Here is a 22755-nt window from a genome sequence, read left to right on the forward strand (position 1 = left end):
CTTGAAACAAGGTGCTAAATGCTTGCCAATACAAGGGGATCTTCAAATTACATTACTCTTAAAATAATCTCTCTTACTCTTTTCAGTTCTTATTCCTGTGATCTGTATCTGTGTTCTGAATCCTAATTTCTACTTTTTACATTTAGATATTACATTGACCCTGATTGATTATTTAATAGTTTCATTAGCACACTCCATGATCCTTATTCTCTAATCATTTAACAAGAATTTATTACTACTGTGTGTCAGGCACTGACAAAAGTTAAAAATCTGCCCTCAAGTAGCTTATATTTTAATGGGGGAGACATCATGGACATATATAAGCACGTAAACAATATTTACAAAATGAGTACAAGGTAGTTTTGGGAGGAAAGGCATGAGCAGCCGAGGGGACTCTAGAGAGGATTTATGTAGAAGGTGGTGTTTGAGCTGAATTTGGAGGGAAACCAGTGGTTCCAAAAGGCAGAGGTGAAGTGGGAGACCATACCAGGGATGGGTGATAGCCAGCACAAAGGTGAGGAACCTGGAAATGGAATATTTATTTTGTGAGAAATAGAAAGTAGATCAATATTGTTGGAAAGCAGAATGCATGAAAGGGATTACTGTGTAAGAAGGTTGGAAATATAGGAAGGAAGGAGACAGGTTGTAAAGAGCTTTAAATGTCAGAGGAATTTTTATTTTATGCTAGTGATAGTAAGGAACCACCTGAGTGATTTCTGACTTGGTCAGACCTTCCCTTTAAAAAAAATCACTTTGGCAGCTATATAAAGGAAGGATTGGAGTTCGTAGAGACCTGAGACAGAGTAGTCATTATTATTATTATTATTTTAAATAATATTCTATTTTCCCCCTCAGGTATATGTAAAAACAATCTTTAACATTTGTTGTTTTTTTTAAATTTTGAATTCTAAATTCTATCCCTCCTTTCCTCTCCTCTCTCTGTGATGGTAAGCAATCTGATATATGTGCAATCATGTAAAGCATATTTCCATATTAGTCATTTTGTGGAGGAAAACTCAAACCAAAAAAGGAAGAAAGAAAGAAAAAGTGAACAATAGTATGTTTATACTGTATTCAGATGCCATGAGGTCTTTCTGTGTAGCTAGAAAGCATTTTTCTTCATGAGTACTTTGGGATTGCCTTGGATTCAATGAATGAGTCCATTGTATTGCTGAGAATAGTTAAGTCATTCACAGTAGTTATTAGTGTTATTGTAGTCTAGGTTAGAGGTGCTAAGGACCAGAACTAAATGATGGTTGTATGATTGTAGAGAAGGGGACATTCAAGAGAGGTGTTAGAGGTAGAATGGATAAAGTTTGGATTGGATACCTTGGGTAAGAGTGAAAAGTAGATGATGCTGTTTGTAAACCCGAGGACTGCAAGGATGACAATGCCATCAACAGAAAAAGGGAGATTTGGAAGAGGGTACAGTTTAGGGGAAAGATGGTGAATTCTGTTTTAGACATTTTAAATTTAAGGTGTCTAGGGGACAGCTGGATATCTGGTTTGACATGTCTAATAGGTAGTTAGAGATATATCATTGGAAGACAAGAAAGAGATCAGGGCTGTATGTATAGACCTAGGAGTTATCTGCATAGAGATGATAACAATAACAATAATACTTATGGGAGTTGATTGGGTCATCAGGTGAGAAAGCATGGAGAGAAAAGAGAAGATGAGGACTCAGAACAGGGCCTTGGGGGACACCCACAGCTATTTGGTGTGACATGGCTGATAATCCAACAAATGAGCCTGAGAACGAGTGGTCAGACAGATTGGAGCAGAACCAGTGGAATGTGAAGTGGCTTTACTGAGTCCTGAGGCATCTTCTGGGATATGACATTCTAAATCATGTGGTTTTATTTTAACACTGACAACTCAATTCGCATTATTGTACTTCAGAGACATTTCTGTAACTTTTGCTTCAGGGATGTTCACAGCTTTAACTACATTTTAGGAAGTAGGTAGAAACAGGGACCCAGATTCTTGAGCCATATGTAAATGAAATTTGCTCTCAGAACCAATGAAAGTTATATCAGCAATGTTTACATGAATAAGTGGAACCATGAACATAATCACAGTAAATGAGAAGGTTTTGCTCTGAAGTTTTGGAAAAAAAATTGTTGATAAATAGTGTAGGAATATTTTTGAAACTATTTTTAAAAATCATATCCAGCTAGAATTATGTTTAAGAACAAAAGTCTAGGCTTCATTGTATGTACTGAAATAGTTTTACAGCCATGGGGAACTTGGAAGCTATCAATTCTAATTCTGACTAATATTGATTTGGTATACAAATTAGACATTTAATCTTTTTTGTACCCCAGTTTCCTGTTCTGTGAAATGATGAACTTTAAGATGCTTTACAAGTCCTTTTGACAATAATACTAATGGTCATAATGATATACAAGGTTCACTTAGTGCTTTGAAATTTGCAAAACACTCTACATATGTTTTGTCATTTGGTTTAAGCTCATTTGCTTCTAAAACACCCTTATGAGTAGTCCTGTTATTATCTCTGTTTTAGAGTGAGGAAACTGAGTGTGAGAGAGATGAAGTGACTTACCTAGGGGTCACAAGTATCTGAGTCAGAATTCAACCTCAGCTTTTCCTTATTTCAAGATAAGGAGGGAGACCTTGGTAGAGTGGTGGGAAGGCCAGATTTAGAGTTAAGAACATCTGGTTTTAAATACTGCCTCTGACACATACTAGCCATGTGACCATTAGCAAGTCTGTCTCTCTGCCTCAGTTCCCTCATCTGTGTGTAACAGTATAGTGAGCCCCACAAGTAGAGAGGAGCCCACATATGGTGAAGGCTGTCCTTGTGTGGCTAATGTGGGGCTGAAGGTCAATGAAAATGCTCAAAGTTGGGAGATTAAGTATCTTGTTCAAAAAACAGTAAAGAGATCAGGTTGGCTGGATTGCAGAGTATGTGGAAGAGACCTAGATGTGAGAAGACTGGAAAGATGGGTGGGATCCTAGAGGTAACAGGAAGTCACTGGAGTTTATTGAATAGGAGGCTGACATTGACCGACCTGTACTGTGACAGTTGATTGGAGAATAGACTGGAGTAGGGAGAGACTCAAGGCAGGGAGACTGAGCAGCCTCTTGGAAATAGTCCAGGTGATAGGGGCATGCACCAAGGTGGTCACAATGTCAGAGGAGATAAGGGTTGTACCAGTTAATTATGATTTCTCAATGGCCTGATGATACCTCAGGCTCAACATCCAGCATTAAATTCCCATTTTACATAGGAAATCTTGTTCTATGTGATCTCTCTAACTTTGTGAATGCCACCATTATCTTCCCAGCTACCTTAGCCTGAAAGTTAGGAGATATCTCTTTTACTTTACTGCTACTACTACTACTACTACCAGTACTAGTACCACCACCACCACCACCACCACCACTACTACTATTACTACTACTACCTACTGCAATTATTATTACTAAATATTGTGGATCGTCCCTCTACATCTTCACCTGTGCCCATCATTTCACTCTAAGAGAAGCCTCCAAACTAGTTTCCCTGACCACATCTGTAGTATGTAGATTATAGTATCCATAGCACTCACCTTGTAGTTTTGTTGTAAGGATCAAATGATGCAAACCTTAGAACACTTTAAATGCTAATTATCATCATCATCATCATCATCATCATCATCATCATCATCATCATCATCATCATCATCACCCTGAGCTTAGGGTGCTAAAGTGGGTCATGTTGGTTTTGGGAGTTCCTCATTGTGGGTTTTTGTGATCTTCTGGAAATTTAACTGAATCAGGGGGTCACATAAGGAGTTGAATCTTTATTGAATCCTTATCCTGTATTGTTCATCCTTAGGAGAGTGAACTCTAGCATTGTCTTCTGGTCTTGTCTGTCTGGGACCTTTAAGACTGTCAGATTGAAGACTGGGGTAGTGTTATTGCTGGGGAAGGATTCATAATGAGTTTTCCCCCTAAATTTTGGCTCAAAACTGAAATGCTACCTCCACTGTGAAATGTTCCTATCAGTAATAATCTACTCTTTCACATAGGAGACTATACAGAGTAAACAGGAAGTGAATTTTAGGGGGAAAGTACTAGCAGTTAGGAAGACGCAGAAAAGGCATCATGCAGAAGATGGTGCTTGAGCTGAGCTTTGAAGAAGACTAGGAATTCTTAAGATCCAGAGGTGACCAGAGAGAGAATGCATTCAGGTCATAGAGGACAACTAAATGTTATGTGTGAGGTACAGCAAAAAGACCAATTTGGCTGCATATAAAAGTCCACGAAGGGTAGTAATGCACACTAAGTCCACAAAAATATGTTGGAGCCAGATTGTGGAGGGTTTTAAAGGCCAGAGGAGATAGTATTAGGTCCTGGATGAGCTACTGGAGTTTATTAGGTATGGGAATAACATGACCATTTTGGTAATTGTATGGAGGAAGGATTGCAGAAGTAAAAGACTTGAGGCAAAAAGACCAATTAGGTGATGACGTCCTTAACTGGGATAGTGCCTGTGTAAATAGAGAAGAGGGGACCAATGCCAGAGATGTTCCACTTCTGTATTCCCACTGTCTTCTTAACTCTGGTAGCTTCTATACTTGAGCATTCAACTGAAACTACTCTCTCCCAAGTTACAAGTAATTTCTTAATTGTCCAGTCTAATGACCTTTTCTCAATCCTTATCTTAACTTCTCTGCAGCCTTTGAAACTGTTGATCAGTTTCTTCTTGATCCTTTCCTCTCTAGCTCTTTCCTGGTTCTCCTTCTAACCGTCTGACCACTTTTCAGTCTCCTCTGCTATAGTTCATCCAGGTCATGCCCACTAAATGTGTTTGTCCCATGGGATTCTGTCCTGGGCCTTCTCTTCTCCCTCTGTACTATTTCTCCTAGTGATCTGATTAGTTCCCATGGATTCAGTTCTCTCTATGTAGGTGATTCTCAGTTCTATCTATCCAGCCCTCACTTCTCTCTTGACCTCCAGTCTTGCATCTCCAAATGCCTCTTGTACATTTTGAAGTGTATGTTTCCTAGTCACCTTAAAACTCAAAATGTTCAAAACTTAACTCAATATCTTCCCTACCCCCACTTTCCTACTCTAACTTTCATGTTTTTTGACTTCTATTAGAATGCCAGCTCTTTAAGGGAGAGCTTGTCTATCTTCTGTGTAATAAATACTTTTCCATTCATTCTTTTGTAGATCTTGATGTCATTTACATAGAAATGATAGTTAAACTAATGAGCACTAATGGGGCTACCAAGTAGGAGTGTGGAAAGAGAAGAGGGCCCAGAATCAAGCCAGTCACAGTTATAGAACATGGTGCTGATGCTGATCTAGCAAAGGATCCCGAGATAGAAGAACCAAGGGAGAATTGTGTCAGAAAACCTAGAAAGGAAAGAATATTCTTTGTCTAACTTACATATTTACTGTCCCAGGAACATACCTACGTTTTGTTTGTGCCTTTCTCCCCCATGAAGATTTACCTGCCCAAGGTGATCTCTCTTTCCTTCAAATTCATAACATGTTCTGTACTATTCATTTGGTACTTACTCATGTACTGCCTTATAGCAATGATTGCATCATTATCTAGTATTATTTTATGCTTGTATTACTATTTAACTTTTCATGTATGTTGACTCTTTTTTCACAGCATTCATTTGGGCTTTTAGTATATTAGAGCTGAAAGGGACTGTAGAGATCATGATGTACAGATGATTAAGCTGAGGCCCAGCGTGGCTACATGAGTTGCTTAATAAGGTCATATAACCAGTAAATGACTGAGCGAAGCCTAGAGTCCAGGTCTCCTGACACCTAGCTTAATGTTCTTTCCACTATGTCATCCTGCCTTCTTGTTTCAGATTGTAGGCTTTTATAGGGCATGTATTCTGTGTAATAACTATATATACACCGTAGTACCTAGCCAGGTGCTCTGTAATTATTTGCTGAATTAATGGCTCTATTTTGTATTTAGTGTAATCTTATATCAAAAATCTACTGTTAAGCAGAGATGAGATCTCTTTGTTCAGTCAAGCCCTCTTACCATATTACATACTCATTAAGTATTAATATTAATAAATTTCTCAAGAAATGTGTTATGTTTTCAGATTTACCTTCTACGACAAGCTTTATATCTTCAAATGTAAGTTTGAATAGAAATGCTTATGTGAGTTTAATGGCTCCCCCTCCTAGTGAAGAGGAGTTAGGCTCCTTTAGCTTCTCTATTACTATTTGTGTTTAATATTTATAGGAAAAATTACCTTCTATAAATATGTGAAAACATTTACCAGTGAAGAAAATGGCTCCCAGTGTGACAGAAGAAAATATCTTTAAAAGATCTGTAGTTATCTGCAATTTCCCAGAGGTTGTATTTACATTAAAAAAAAGACATTGTTTTATGTTTTAGAATCAAGGGATAATTTTATGATTTAAAAAGTTATGTGAAGAACTTTCTTAAGATTATCAGTACTGAAATAACTGCTACAGAGATCACATAGCAATATTGGTATGCAGACATATTGAGTTGGCTTCCTTCCTTCAGTGTTATTCATATTTTTCTCTTGAGGGTACCACTTTTCTCTCTTTCTTCTGACTTAATACAAAACTGTGGAAGCTCATTTATGCTGCATTGTATGATACTGGGAAAAGAATGGCTGTCTGTTATCTCTTCTTCTAGGATCTGTCACAATAATAGGTAGATGATTTTTAGCCTCTATGTAAATAGGTGACTTTCAGAAATGTATTATTTATTGTTGAGGGTTCCATTAGAGGGTTTAGAGTGGAGGCAACACTTACCCCTGAGTTATCTCATGCTCAGTGATAGTGGCTGGCTGTTAAAGAAAATCATAGTAAGAAATGGTGACTGCAGCGCAGGATAAGGAGGCAAGCAGACCACAGATTTATTCACTCATATCAAACTCATATTTTAACTTCCTTTCTGAGTTATTTTAAAGGAATATTTCTATTTATTTATTTATTAAAGAAATATTCCTTATTTTAAAGGAACAATGGCTAGGAGCCTGAACCTGGAATTTATTTAGACCTCATAGCATCCTCTGAATAAGAGTATATCTTATGTCATCCTTGAGATCATAATATCATAGGACCCTAGATTAAAAGCTGGAAAGGACCTTCCACAGAGGTCATTATATCCAGCCTCCTTGATTTCATGTAAGGAAGCTGAAATTCAGAGAAACAAATTGTCTTTCCCAAGTTCATGTGGTAGTGAGGGATGGATCTGGGATTTGAACACAGCTTCTCAGATTTCAAATCCAGTGCTCTTTCTACTTCATCATGTTTTCTCTCTGAGTGCTCAGATTGCTCTGAACAAGCTTTCCTTGTGGTGGTCTCCTTAAGGTCTTTAAGCTTAGGTTCTTCTGTATAGTTCAAGGCCCTGAAATTTGCCGACTCCAAATATTTTTAGCATGGCCACTTTTAATAGGGTATAATCACTTTTTTTCTGGAATATAATCATTTAAGACCTTGAAAAACGTGAACTTCTTTTGGGAAATATTTTCTCAAGGTCCAAGATGAACACTGGCTCTTTGTTAAGTCATAGTTCAGTTGCCTACTATAAACTTTTAAGAATAATATGAACTTGTCAAGGACAAGGGATTATTTTGTTTGTGTCTTTGTATGCCTAGCATGTAGATAATGTCCAATAAAAAAAAAACCAATTCAATTTGATTCAGTTGAATTCAATCAAGAAACACATATTCAACATCTACTATGGGCAAGGCCTTATGTTAGGTACTAGTTATATAAGGGCATGAATGAAAAACAACTTCATTCCCAAAGACCTTCCATTCTACCGAGCAATTTAACATATGAACAGATATCTGAGGTGGGAGGGAATAATAACAGCTAGGAACGGGGATCAGGGGAATCTTCTCTAGGAGGAAGCCCTTGAGGTGAGCCTTGATGAGAGAAAGCTAAGGATGCTGAGAGGCAGAGGAAAGGACTGAGCATGTTTCTCTCAGTTCAGTCATTTTTCAGTCACGTCTAACTCTTTGTGACCCTATTTGGAGTTTCCTTGGCAAAAATACTGGAATGGAAATAATGGAAGATGAGTCTTCCTGACTCCAGTCTGGTGCTCTATACAGAGCCACCTAGCTATCCCATATATTTTTATCCTCTATTATCTCTAGCCCTGACTTCTCTTCTGAAATCCTGAGTTCCATCCAGCTCTTTCTGCATGTCCTGGTGCCTCAAGCTTAACTTGTTCAAAACCAAGTTTATTTTCTTTTTCTCTAAACTTACTCCTTTTTCTGACTTTGCTGTTTCAGCCTGTGGTACTACTATTCACTGAGATTCATGTTTTTACTTCTCAAATCCAATTAGTCCTGTTGATTTCACCTCAGGAACACCACTCACATTTGTTCCCTTGTCTCTATTCCTCCAGCTACCACCTTACTGCAAATCTTTCCTGCCTTCCTGAACAATTCCAGTGGCTCCTAACAGGTCTCCCAACCTCCACTTTCTCTCCCTGATAAGCACTTCACATGATTTCCATAATAACCATTTTTGTGTGTAGATACTCTTTTCAAAAATCTTCATTGCTTACTTACTGTCTACTGAGTAAAGTTCAGCTTCCATCCCTGACATTTAAGACCTTTCACAATTCTTATCATAGAGAGCTCACCTTGCATGGTAAAAAGGAACCCTAGAACTTAAGACAGAGAATTTGGGTTTGAATCTCGATTTTGCCACTTACTATGATCACTTACTTTTGTGATTTTTGGATAAGTTGTGGTAACCTCTCTGTGCCTTAGGCTCCTCTGTAAAATGGGCATTAAAGCATCTCACCTACCTCTCAGGGTTATGGTGAAGATCAAATGAAATTATGCATTTGAAATCATTTTATAAACTAAAGTTCTTTAAATGTAAGAGAATATTATTGTTAGAGACTTTCAGTTTGGTCTGAGAGATGGACTGACATTCTTTGGATGGAGCTTAGTGTTATCACATGACATTTGCAATTTCCCTAAGGAAATACACCTTTTTGTGGGAGGCAAATAAAATTATCTCTGCCCTGAGGGAATTTATAATTCGACCAGTGTGGGTAGAGAGGAATTGGGGGAAAGAACTCCAAACCTACATTAGATAGTTTAGAGAACAGAAAAGCTTGAGAGCAGAGACTCTACCTTAATTATTTTTGTATCTCCCCAGTGCCTAGGATACTGCACACATATGGTAGATGCTTAATAAATATTTGTTGAAAGAAGTGCTATAAATTATGTGGTATAGACTAGAATCATAGATTTAGAGCTGGAAGGAACCTTGGAAACTAACTAGTCCAACTGAGTCATTTTTTTTTCCTTTTGGAGGGCAATTGGGGTTAAGTAACTTGCCCAAGGATACACGGCTAGTTTTTTTGTGTGGGTGTTAAGTGTCTGAGGCTGGAACCAAACTGGGGTCTTCCTTACTCCAGGGCTTGCACTTTACTCACTGCGCCACCTAGCTGCCCCAAACTGAGTCATTTTTAAATATGAGAAAACTAAAGTCTGTAGAGGTTAAGTGACTTGTTGAAGGTTATACAATCAGTATATGTCATTGTGAACAAGAGTGTTTCCTTCTGAGAGTATTACTTTTGAAAGATGGTTAAACAAGTCACCTCTCTGGGCCTCAGTTTCCTCATCTGTAGAATGGGGTGGGGAGGGCAGTGTTTAGACTAGATAATCTCTAAGGACCCTTCTGTTCTGCATTTTAGGCTTAATCCCAGATCCTAAAATATCAATGCTAGTCGTCCCAGGAAACTCTAAGATTGTCGATTGTAGAAGAGTTATCTGTTTTGGGGAGTTGTTTTATAGGGAGTTTCTTACACAGATAAAATAAAGGGTCCAATTCAGAAAACAAAAGAAGAAGAAGAAGCTGGACATGCTCATCAACACTGAGGCTCTGTGTTGTATTTGTAACACCGCTGAAATAGTTGATCATCCTATGCCATTGGTCATTGGCTCACTATGATTTTATTCCTTTTAAAAATATAATAGTTGAATTAATTTTCTTAGTTACCTTAAAGATTATGGGATCAATTCTGGAATAATTAATGAAGTAAAAAAATCCAAGTAATTTTTATTTTCTTGAGATATTATCATGGAAAGAAATTTCTGTGCCCCACAAAAGAACTCACAGTTATTATAGTGACTTGTATTTTGCCATCTGGAGGTAGTTAGATGGCTCAGTGGATTAGAGCACTGGGCCTGGAGTCAGAAAGAATTGAGTTCAAATGTGGACTCAGACACTTACTAGCTGTGTAACTCTGGGCAAGTCACTTAACCTCTGCTTTAATCCACTGGAGAAAGACATGGCAAACCACTCCAGTATCTTTGCCAAGAAAACCCATGGACAGTATGGTCTGTGGGGTCATGGAGAATTAGACATGACCCTAAAAACAACAACAGTTTTGCAATGTGCTTTACTCACAGCTATCTAGAGAGATCTGGAGTACAAATACTAATATTCCAATTTTACAAATAAGGAAATATAGATTAAATGAACCCAGGTTATATCTGACTCAGTGCTCTTGTCACTATGCTTTATACTTCATAGAAGAGTAAATAGAATGAGGCATTTTTTTTAATAGTGTATATCTTATCCTATATTTCTTAAATCTCATGGGCATTTGAAGAAGTTTTATCCATATAATTCTGATTCAAATATAATTTATTCATTGTAATGTGAATGTGTTTGATGTTCAAAGGATACATTTGATACTTTTAAAGTTTCTCTTTTTAGAATGAATGCCATTTTGCTAAAATTAATGTGTAAGCCTTCAATGTCTGAATCCCATTCACTTGGTTATATTCCAGCCCAGTCATTTTGGTCTTGAAATGTTTTTTTTTCTCTAGTTACTTAGGACTGAGCAAAGGAAATTTGCCAAGAGGAGACTTGTTTTTCACCTTAAACAGCTTTGCTTCACTTCCACCTCTCTCTATTTCTTTAAACAAATCTTAAAGATTTTTATAAATGTTAGGGTATGCAGGACATTTCATGCCTTTCAAAAACTTGGAAACCACATTTATGTAAATGAGTATATTTAAAAACCTCTCACTTGGAATTAGTTACCAACGCTGGATGAATATTTTGGACTTTTAAAAGGTATAAATTGAGGTCTTTTTAGAGCAAAAAAGTTTAACCTCAGAAACTTCTAGAGTCAGTTTTGAAATAAAAAAAGCAAACTGATCAATTATGACATTTAGATGTTTAATTTTATTAACCACTTACAAGAAGTCTTCCCCAATCTCCCTTAATGCTAGTACCTTCTCTCTGTTGCTTCTTCATTAGACTGTGGATAGAGACTGTTTTTTGTCTTTGTTTGTATCCCCAGTGCTTAGCACAGTGCCTGACACATAGTAGGAACTTAATAAATGCTTATTGACTTCATTGACTTTAATCTGAAATCTTCAGAGTTTAATAATAAACTGTATTCTGGCATCAAATGCCAAACACTTTTTTCTGCTTGTGGATCCATAGTATCACCAGGGTGAATCCTTCCTTCAGGTTGCTACCTATCCTTGTCTTTGAATAAATCTTCCTCAGGGAATCTATTGTGCATACTCCAAGAATCTATCAAGATAGCAAGAAAACATTTTTCCACTGCTGACTCGTGCACACTTTACTGTGCATTATAAAGACAATTGTATAGCCCTGCTTGGCCTTTCACAAGACTGGAGTGTAGTCACTTGAAATAGCACAAAAGATTGTGTGTGTGTGTGTATGTTTGTATGTGTTTAGTTTCTCTGTCTTGTTTCCTTCTCTTCCCCCATAGTATTACCCTCAAATAATGTCATACAGATGAGTTTAAAATGGCCATATCCTATAAATGAATGTGGATAGAAATTTTCTTTTGTTTGATAGCTATTCTACACTTGCAGCATATTTTCTGGTATGTGTTAGTTGGGCAAAACAACTTGGCCATAGTTTTTAAAAGTATCTTGCATAAAATATATTTTTCATATACAATTTAGAAAGCTGTATCTTAGATTCAAAATGGTAGCTTTTTGGCAATAAAGCCTTAACTAGGTTTTGATTTTGAATCTTTCAGAAATGAATGATTTGTTTTCTTGTGGTGGATTTAAAATTTGTTGATTTATTTTGTAGATTTAAAATTTGTTGATAGTCATAGCCTGCTAAAGGTATCCTTCCTTTCTACTGATGGTCTCAGGTGCCTACTATGAGTTGATGAGACAGATGTTGTAGGATTGACCAGCAGCAGTGAGGTTCCGGTTTTGGTTGTGAACATAAATTTGTAGTGGATTCAGTTAGAGCAGTTGCATGATTTTCACCTTTGTTCAGCACACATGTAGGAGACAAGATGGTAAAAGATGGGAATGTTCCAAGGTGTAGGTGGACATAATTGGTCGCATGGTAAGAAGGGTAGAAATTCTAGGGAGGTGGACAGTCTAGAGTTGGATTGACTTACCAAGGGGTCAAGATACCAAGGTAGAAAAGTGGCTGATTAGTCATTTTCAGTGACTATTATTATAATTATATAATATAATTATCATAATATATAGTTTTATAGTTAGTAAATTATTTGAATATTTTAAGAAAATACTTTGTGAGTCTGATTCAACTTTACTAATCTCATTGCCAGTCCCTCCATTCTTACCTTTATAATAATGCAATGAGAAAACATGGCATAACTGATTTCTCAATCAGAGAAAAGAGAGTGACTAGTGAAGGGAAGAATAGTGAAGACCTGGGAAAGAAGTGAGAGGTCAAGGGACTGGAGGTCATGGTGTGGATGAAGAGTAGAATTTTGTAAGGAAGGTAGAAAGAGAGGTGGAAAGCCAATAGATTATGGTCAGATAAGGGGATTTAGGAGTTCTTGAACACAGAGGCAGTGCATTTGTGGGTGATGGCAAGATGAAAGGTATGATTATTTTTGTGTGGACTAGAGGTGGGGTAGAGGAGGAGTTTGTAGGGAATGAGAAAGTTGAGGAACTGAATAGTTAGGGTGTTTGAGAGTCAAAATGTATGTTCATGTCCCTTAGTATGAGGACAGACTTTGAAGAGGAGAGAAAAATTGAGAGCCATGTACCCAACTCATTGAGAAGGAGAGTCACTTGGGGGGGGGGCTGTTTGCAGTCAACAATTACCAGAATTTTCATTGGGTGGTAGATATGAGTAACATGAATCTCAAAGGAAGAGACATTATTGAGTGATGGAAGAAGGGGAGAATGTAGAAGTAGCAATGGGGAGCAAGGAATATTCCAATTCCCCCTCCCACAGCCAGCAAGTCAAGTAGAACGAGTGAAGGTACAGAAAGTACTGGAGAGGGTGGCCAGGGAGGCTGTGTCATCTTGGGGGAGTCAGGCTTCAATAATAGTAGATGGAAGAAGTAGGGAAGGAAAAGATTTAAAATGAAGAGAAAGTTGTTGCCTGTGGATCAGGCATTCCAGAGGGCACAATAGAAGTGCACTCTCACTTCACCCCCATCTCTTAGAATCTCAAGGTTCTTTCAAAACTTCCTAACTACCACCTCCTGTATAGGCCTTTCCTGATTCCTTTAGTTGCTGCTGGTCCCACTACCTCCTGAAATTACTGCGTATTGACTTTGTATATTTTGTACATACTTTTAGTAGCTCGTCATCAAGTATTTGTTAAGCATTTACCACATGCAAACAGTGCCTATCAATATATGTTGTCCCTCTTGATAGAATGTAAACTTCTTTTGAAGAGGGACAATTTTATTTTTATTTTTTGTCCTCAACATGTAGCACAACACCTGGCATGAAATTGATGCTTATCAAATGTATTCCTTAATTGATTGGTCAATTAGTAGAGTTCTGTGACTGTAGATAGGAATCTCTGGATTCATATCTAACCTCAGATACTTACTAGGAGATTTTGATCATGGCTAAATCAGTTAGCCTGTCTTGAGTCTCCATAACCCTTTACGACATCTAATCATTTCTAATGATTTGCTTTGGTCTAGGGTGCTGACAAAAATACCAAAAATATTTATATGTAGATCTTCTGGCATGTAGCTTAATTCAACTCTCAGATTCTGTCTTTGTAGTAATTGAACTAGATATTGCTGTAACTGAGAATTGGCCACTTGTAGTGGGGGTCTGCTTCATAATCTGTGTTGATAATTAAGACAACAGAAATAACTGGAATTAGCTGTGTTGTATTCTGGTGATTTCATGTGAACAAACCTAGCCTTAATTTCCTAAAAATTTACCTTGCCTTTTCATTCTAATTCATTCCATGTAGCTTTACAAACACTTTACAGATTTGTGTTTTACCAGCCCACCCTCCACTCAGGAGTTCTCCAAGTACTCTTTGTCAGTCTTTAAGCACAATTTTTTACTCACCTCCTGTGATTGAACAAGTGGGTATTTTCAAGGTTGATTGCAAAATCTACTTACTGTAGTTTCTACAAAAGTGTCAAAGGGTGAGCCTGGATAGTTTCTTTGCTCATAGGGAAGAATGTATATTTTTCTTGATGGAGGTAGTAGTTGTTGATAATACTGGTCTACTGTCAATTAATGTGTTGTTGTTTTTTAAATCAGGTAGGGTATCTGTCAACCAAGATAAGTTGAAGGGAACCATAAAAACAGTCTGAATTCTAACCTAGATTGCACATTTACTATAGCTACTACTTTGCCCTGTAATTAGAGGTTTTCTGGTTAGTTTTATTATGGGATATAGGTAAGCAGCCTACTTTGAGTATAAGGTATTTAAGTGGGCTGGGAAATGATAGTCAGGTCTAGAAGGGCAGGCAGGTATCCAAGGCCATGAATTTCTGTTGGTAATGTAGTCTGCTTCTGTCAGAGACAGTAGGGTAGGCTGCTGGCCATGGTCCTTAATCACCCTTGTCCTTGGGTGTTTTGATGGCTACATGCCCTAAGTCTTGCTACTTAGGAAGGGCAAACTACTCCACCTAGTATAAGAGAATTTCATGTAAAACCTGGTTGGGCAACTAGGTTAACACTTTGCTGGTTATCATTTACAGTCTGACATTTCTTTTGAAATCTCACCCTCTTTAAACCCAGTGAAAATGTTACCCCTTCTATGAGGCCTCCCACATCTGATTTCATTTCACTCTCAAAGAGACCTGCTTTGATTCTTAGGCTCAATACTTATTGAATGTAAGACCTTACACAAATATTTTAGCCACTGAGCCTCAGTTTCCTAATTTGCAGAACTGGGATAATACTACACTAGAAAATGGTTTGTAAACCTTAAAGTGCTTTATAAATGAGTTATAATAATAATTATTGTTATCATGAGCATTCCTGGAAAGGATCTTATAGATATGCTAATCCCATATTCTTTTTTTTTTTTTAAAGCAATCGGGGTTAAGTAACTTGCTCAAGGTTACACGGCCAGTTATTTCTGGGTGTGGTTCTGAGTATCTGAGCCCAGATTTGATCCCCAGGTCATCCCGACACTGGAGCGGGTGCTCTTACTTGCTGAGCTACCTGGCCGCCCCTAAGCAATTGGGGTTAAGTAACTTGCTCAAGGTTACATGGCCAGGTGTTTCTGGGTGGGTGCTAAGTGTCTGAGCCTGGGATTCGATCTCCAGGTCATTCCAACACTGGAGCCAGTGCTCTTACTAGCTGCGCTACCTGGCTGCCCCTGCTAATCCCATATTCTTATTTTACAGACGATGTAGCTGAGGCCTAGAGAGTTTTAGTGACTTGCTTAGGCATATCTAGCCAAGAAATAACAGATCTTGCATCAAACCTAGGCCATCTGACTCCCCATATAGCTCATTTTTTCCAATATCATGGTTTATATCCCTGCTGTGTCACAATCTACCTGGGGTTGGGGAAGTTACCTCACTGTGTCTTTGTTTCCCTGTCTGTAAAATAAGGGAATGATTTAGAGTACTTTCTAGCATCAGAATTCTATGTTTCTTGATTCTATGAGTGATTCAATAGAACTTGTTCATTCTCTAATTCCTACACAAGTTACAACTTCTCTTATAAAATATTCTTTTGTGTAAGTTTATATTCAAGATTGCCATTGACTAAAGGATGTGTGCACAGGCAAATAAAGCTAATTATGCATATGGCTAACTAACCTCACTCCCTCTTGTAATAATGAATAGAGGACTGGAATTAAAACAAACAAACTGTGGTTCAAATCTCACCTCTGATACTAAATAGCTTTGTGATCATGAGCAAGTCATTAAACCTCTCTGAGACTCAGAGAACCCTCTTAGTCTAGCAATTTAGGTAGACTAGTTACAATCTGATTTGGTGGAGGAAATGCCAATACTAACAAAATCACAGGTCCTTGACATGTTTGAGGTAATACTCTATGTTTGTGCAAATCAGTTTTTTAAAATGTTATAAAGATCTAAAAATACCTTTTCTTTGAAGTTTTTGATGGATAAAATCCATACTCAGCCAGAGACTCTTACTGAATCTCCCTTTTCATGACCTTCAGCAATTTAGTTACTTATAGGTTCATAAATTTAGAGCTTGAAGGAATTTAAGAATTGAGGAAATAGGTCCACAGTGAGATAAAATGACTTTTTTCAGGTGAAAATGTTAGAGCCTGAATTTGAATCTTGATATTTTTACTCTAAATTCAGTCCTCTTCCACATGTTTTAACCATTTTTGAAGGCAGAATATTCAGATGTCAGTCAAGCCTGGGTTTAATTTCTGGCATATCCTCTCTTGTCTATACTGCAGGCAAATTATAGATTTAGAGTTGACAGGGACCTCAGAGGTCATCTGGTCTAATTCTCTCATTTTATAAATGAGGAAGCAGGCTGAGAGAGGAGAAATGATTTACCTGAGGTCCCAAGTAGCAGAGGCAGGATTCATACCCAGGACCCCTCAATTTATATTCAGCACCTCTCCTGAAATCTTTCTTCTGTGAGGCAAGAACTTGAATCTTCCAACTTGATCTCTGATGATTTGGGGAATGAAAGAGTAGAAGGCAGGGGTGAAAGGAAGAAGAATTCACCCTATATTTTCAGGATACTTCTATTATTCATCATGAAAATTAAATTTCAGACCATGAGGAAGAAGAAAAGAAGATAACTGAACAACAGATGGACTTTTAAATATTCTTTTGTCCTGCACAGTAACAATAAAAGTATGCCTTTCTATATATAGTGCTTTAAGATTTGCAAAGCACTTTCCTCAAAACAACTTTATGAGTTATGAAGACACCAAGAAATAGTAATTACCCTTTATTCCCTTTCTTCATTTCATAAGAACAGTTACAAAGCAACATTTCAGGAAATAATAAATGACACATAGGACAAATTCTGTTATAATAAACTCATCTATCTATTGTTCATTTATACAACTTTCTTTACAAAAGTAATCTCTAAGAAGCATAGGAACATTTTGTTGTATTTCACTTCTGAACTATACCAGCCTTTAATTCAGAGGGACTCTCTGCAGCTTTACACTTATTTATTTTTATACTTTATCTTATTATCATGTATTATATAAAATAGATATTATACTTATCTTATTATTAATGATTTTTGTTTTTGTAATGACACAAAACCTGCTTCTGGGAAGTTTGTCCTTTCATTTTAAAAGATCCCTTCAGCTCTTGGCTCATACTTAAAGATATGGCTCAGTTTTTGAGAATCTGAGCCATCAAAAGAGGGGTCAGTCTCCTTCTTTTGTCCCTTGATCTTTATGTTCCCCACCTTGGAGTCCCAGGGAAAATAACTTAAAGCTTAGGTTTGTCTGATGTCTAGGGCTCTCCAAAAAGGGGGAATAGGAAGGTCCTCAGTGTACAGTGTGGGTCAAGTAGACTCAATAGATTTACTCCAATATCCAGAGCTAAAGTTACACACACACACATATACATGCATGCATGCATGCATACATACATACCTATGTGTGTTCCACACAAATATATGTATGTATGTATCATACTAGTTTCCATATATTTGTCACCCTACCCCCCATGTCGATTTCACCTTTGCAACGTCTCTTGGATTTGCCTCCTTCTCTCTGACATTGCCTTCCAATCTGATGCATCCCCCATCTAATCTGTCCTCTGTTCAACTACCAAAGTGAATTTCCCAAAGTGCAGGTCTGGCCATGTTGCTTCTCCTATTCAATAAACTCCAGTGGCTCCCTACTTCCTCCAGGAGCAAATACAAAATGCTCTGTTTGGTATCCAAGGTTTTCCATAGCTCTGTCCCCTCCCACATTTCTAGTCTTTTTATAATTTACTTCCTGCTATGTACTCTTCAACCCAGTGACACTGGCTTCATTGCTCTGCCACGAACTAGTGACTCCATCAATAGACTAGTTATTTATTTATTTATTTTTAAGCAATTGGGGTTAAGTAACTTGCTCAAGGTTACACGGCCAGTTATTTCTGGGTGTGGTGCTGAGTGTCTGAGCCCGGGATTCGATCTCCAGGTCATCCCAACACTGGAGCCGGTACTCTTACTCGCTGAGCCACCTGGCCGCCCCTAGACTAGTTATTTTTTCTGGGTATCCTTCATGACAGAATGCTTTCCCTCCTCATCTCCATCTGATGAATTGCCTGGCTTTTTTAAAGTCTGAACTAAAATCCCATCTTCTATGGGAAGTCTTTTCTAACCCCTCTTAATTCTGATGGCTTTCCTCTTTTAATTATTTCCTATTTATTCTGTATATATTTGTTTGTTGTCTCCCTCATTGAATTATGAGCTCCTTAAGGGCAAGGACTGTCTTTTTGCCTCTTTTTGTATTCCCAGCCCTTAGCACAGTACCCAGTACATAATAGGTGCTTAATAAATGTTTATTGATTAGTTAGTGTTAATTCCTTTTTTTTGAAAATTTAAAAATTTTTCCCTTTACATGTAAAAACAATTTTTAACATTCATTTTAAAAAATTTTGAGTTCCAAATTCTCTCCCTCCTTGAGAAGGTAAGCAATTTGATAGAGATTTTACATGTGTAGTCATACAAAGCACATTTCCATAATCATTCATGTTACAAAAGAAAACATAGAGATTGGTGTAATTCTTAATTGCTTTTCAGAATGCTTTAATGAATTCAAAACTTACCCACAGTGTAATAGTGTGCCTTTCCAACACTGATTATTTTTATCTTTTGTTATCTTTGGCACTTTGCATGTATAAGGTAAAATTTTAGGGTGTAGGGATGAGAATACCCTAAAATCTAAGGAAGGTGGTTGTAGAGAAGAAGTTTTGGGTAATAGTTCTCTGTTTTGGTTTTCAGCTAGGGAAATAAAATCATGACAGTTTTGATTGCTATTTTGAATGTTTTCTCCAAAGTTACCAGTGATCTCTTTGTGGCCAAATATGATGGCTCCAGTTCTGTCCTTTTTGACTTTACATTCTTATACCTGGTCATACCCTTTACATTCCAGTGATTCTGAATTTCTGTACATTATCACCCAAACCCCATTTTCTACCTCCCACTATCTAATTTTTCAAACCCATCCCCATTAACCTTGAAACCCCAAGGTTTCAACCAAATACCATTCAGTTCTTCCACTGTGCCCTCTGGAGTGCCTGATCCACAGGCAACAAATTTCTCTTCATTTTAAGTCTTTTCCTTCCCCATTTCTCCCATCTACTATTATTGAAACCTGATTCCTTAAGGTGACACATTCTCCCTGTCCACTTTTTACATTACTTTTTTCACCGTTACTCATCCTCCTTGACTTGCTGGTCAAGAAGGAGGATGATTTGGAGGACAGAGATTTATTTCTGTTTTTGACTTGTTTTGTTTGAGATGCCTTTAGGACACCTAGTTTGAGATGTCCAAAGGCAGTTGCTAATGTGGGACTGTAGCTCAGGAGAGAGATTAGGGATGGATATATAGATCTGACAATTGACTGCATAGAGGTCAAGGGAGTTGATAAAGTTGTCAAATATGAAAATATACAGTAAAAAATGGAAGATTCAGGAGACACCCTTGAGGGATACTCATGAGGATTCATGGGTTTGTCATGGATGAAGAAATCATATAATAAAGGAGACTGAGAAGTCATCAGTTAGGTAGGAAGAGAAGAACCAGGAGGGATCAATGTTAAAAAATCTAGAGAGGAGTAAGGGATCAATAGCACCAAATTCTGTAAAGCTTCGATATGGAATTTCAGTTAGACTCTCGTCAAATTTCTGCATTTTTTAGATCAGGAAGCTGAGGTCCATAAAGATTAATTGACTTTGACTACGGTTACACAGTGAGCTAGTGGCAAAGATGAATCTAGTACCCAGGTCCCCTGATTTTTCTCTACACACTCAGGTATTCTTTCCTATATACTGAAATTGCCTTTTGAATGAGGGTAATCAATTTTTTAAAAGAGGAAATGAATGCAGATAAAATTTCTATACCCGAGATAAAGAAAGTTTCTTCCAGCTGATAGGCTATAAATGAAATAGCACCTGTTGACCTGTTTAGGTAAATGTAAGACATTAGAATATAATATAAATATAGTAATGATAATAGAACCATAGGATATGGAACTGGAAAGGACTTTAGAGTTCCCCTATCTTAACAGTCTCTTATTTTCATCCCGTGTTACTCTCATCTTACAAAGGGAACTAAAACCCAGAGGTCAGATGACTAGTCCAAGGTCATTCAGCCAGGAAGTATTAGAGCCAAGATTTAAGTGCATAGTTAGTTTTACTCCAAATCCTGTGCCAAGTTAATTTTAAACTCCAGAACTATCAAAGTCTATATGGGAATACTTCCTTGCTTTAAAAAAAATCTGATTTTTTTTTGATGAAGAATTTCTGTTTTTGAAAATAAGCTTTCCCCCCTCCCCCCCCCTTTCTTCCTTACTTGCAATGATTGGTGTTTTGAAGAATAAGAATAGCTACAGCTTTGATATTTGATTACCCCTTAAGATTTGGCATTCGATCAAAATCACCTAACTTTTACAGCAAAATTTTCAGGAGATAAAATATGATTATATGTATACTCAGTTCTTAGTTTTATTCTATATGCTTCTATTCCTCTTCTTCCCAGGATTCTTTGCAGTAGGACAAGGAAAGCCAAGTATTATAAAAAGAAATACAGTATGTAGTACGTACTTATTAAAGTTATATACATCCCCTCTCCCAGAAGACTCTTGATTTACTGCAGGTTGTGCAAATGTCGCATATGGGCATTTCTAGAGAACAGATTCCTTATCGCTGAACAGTGAATGGCTTCCGATATTCCATGATTGCTTCAGGAAAATGTTTGTAGTGATTACGAAAGGTAGGATACCATGAAATCTGTAAGGTGATTTGGCAGGAGAAGAGGCTGTTGGTGCCAGGATTTGGTTACTAAACCACGGTTTCCTGTTTTTAAATATATTAATTGATCCGCAAAGGGCATCTTTTGGAAACAAGAATTCAGACAGACTGGCACAGGTTGGAGCTCCGCCAAGCCTGCTCGGGAAGGTTGCCATACTGGGAGCAAAAGAGAGTGAGTGAGTGAGAGAGAGAGAGAGAGCTGAGGAAAGGAAAAAAAAGGCAAGACTTGGCACAGCTCAGTCAAATCAGCTTCTTTTGTCTGCTTTCTCGGCTTGAGCTTGAGGAAAGAAACCGTCCTGGGGCACAGAAAAACCCAGAACTTTTTGGTTTTCAAACTTAGAAGGCTTTTTAAGTCTCTTGGGCTATTTAAAAAGTGGTGGTACGTACAATGCCGGTCAGTCACCAGTATTAAGGGAAATAAGAGGCTTTTCAAATGAAGCTTCCACAATGTCCACACATTTGGGAAATGTTGCATTTGGTTTTTGCAGGTATGATTACATTGTAAGGGAGACAGGATTAATTTAGAAGATGGCAAGGCAGATTTCCAAATTAAAGGGAGAATCTTAATTTTCGACAAAAAAGTTTGCTCATCAACCCAAACCTGCTTTCAAATCAAATCAGGCATCCTTCGGAATGTATTCAGAACGTAAGTTTTCAGATCTTCTTTTCTTTTCTTTTTTGCCCGTTAAAGAAATTAACTTTTTTCAAGGAGCATCTCCAAGATTTCATACAACTCAGCCAAGAAGTAAGAGTAAAAGTTGTTTTATCCAAGTATTTAAGAAAATGTTTTCTTAAAGCAACAGCTTTTATTTTTGATGCTTCATGCTGTCCTAACTACATTCCCCAGCAATTAGTGACAACACTGAAGACCAGAAAGGCAAGCTGAAGACACCCAGACTACGCCTGAAGGGCAAACCAGAAATGTGAGCATTGTCATTTTTTTTTGTCTCTGCTCTAAAACATTTTTTTGGGGGGGGGTAGTGTATATGTATAAAAGATGGGTAAGATTAGTGAATTATCTGTGTGAGGGGGAAATTTTCAAAGGTAGTATTTCTGATGTTAAAAGAAATTACTTTGAGTAGAGAATTGAAATTTGAAATGTTTTTACTGGAAAAGCAAACCAGTATGTAGCGAACTGTGTTTCAATTAAGTGGTGGAAAAAAATCCATGATTTTTGCTTGATTAAATTTAATAATTCAGAAATTATTGCATTGTGGACTTCTGGTGAAATTTTAAGGAGATCAGAGGGCTAAGTATTCCATCAATTTTCTTTTAAAAATTATCTGAATTCTCAGTGAAATAGGTACTTCATTTTCAATTTTACAACAGCAAATATTGCCCAATAGGCCTGGTTATAGTTAGATTATACAACTTTTGCTCTTGCAAACAATATTATTGTAAGGGAGAATAACTGTAAGCCATGTATTTTTATGAACCATTTTCACTTTCATTAAGTTTTCTGCTATTTCAGGAGATGGTTTGATTCATTTGGGTGTACAATTTTATGATTTCTGTAAAAAATATATTTCCCTTTTCATTGTATGTGTTAGAAGAGAAGAAAATCAAGGACATTC

At 37.3% G+C, this 22755-nt stretch overlaps 1 protein-coding gene across 1 annotated transcript in view; it reads left to right on the top strand.

The window, feature by feature from the left end:
• The window catches only part of MSRA (methionine sulfoxide reductase A), a 280483-nt gene that overhangs the window by 43252 nt on the left and 214476 nt on the right, over positions 1–22755 (top strand). The window lies entirely within an intron of this gene.

Source organism: Petaurus breviceps, unplaced genomic scaffold (genome assembly GCF_028583685.1).
Source record: "Petaurus breviceps papuanus isolate PSGF00001 unplaced genomic scaffold, PetGlider_PUasm1.0 90919, whole genome shotgun sequence".
NCBI lineage: Eukaryota > Metazoa > Chordata > Mammalia > Diprotodontia > Petauridae > Petaurus > Petaurus breviceps.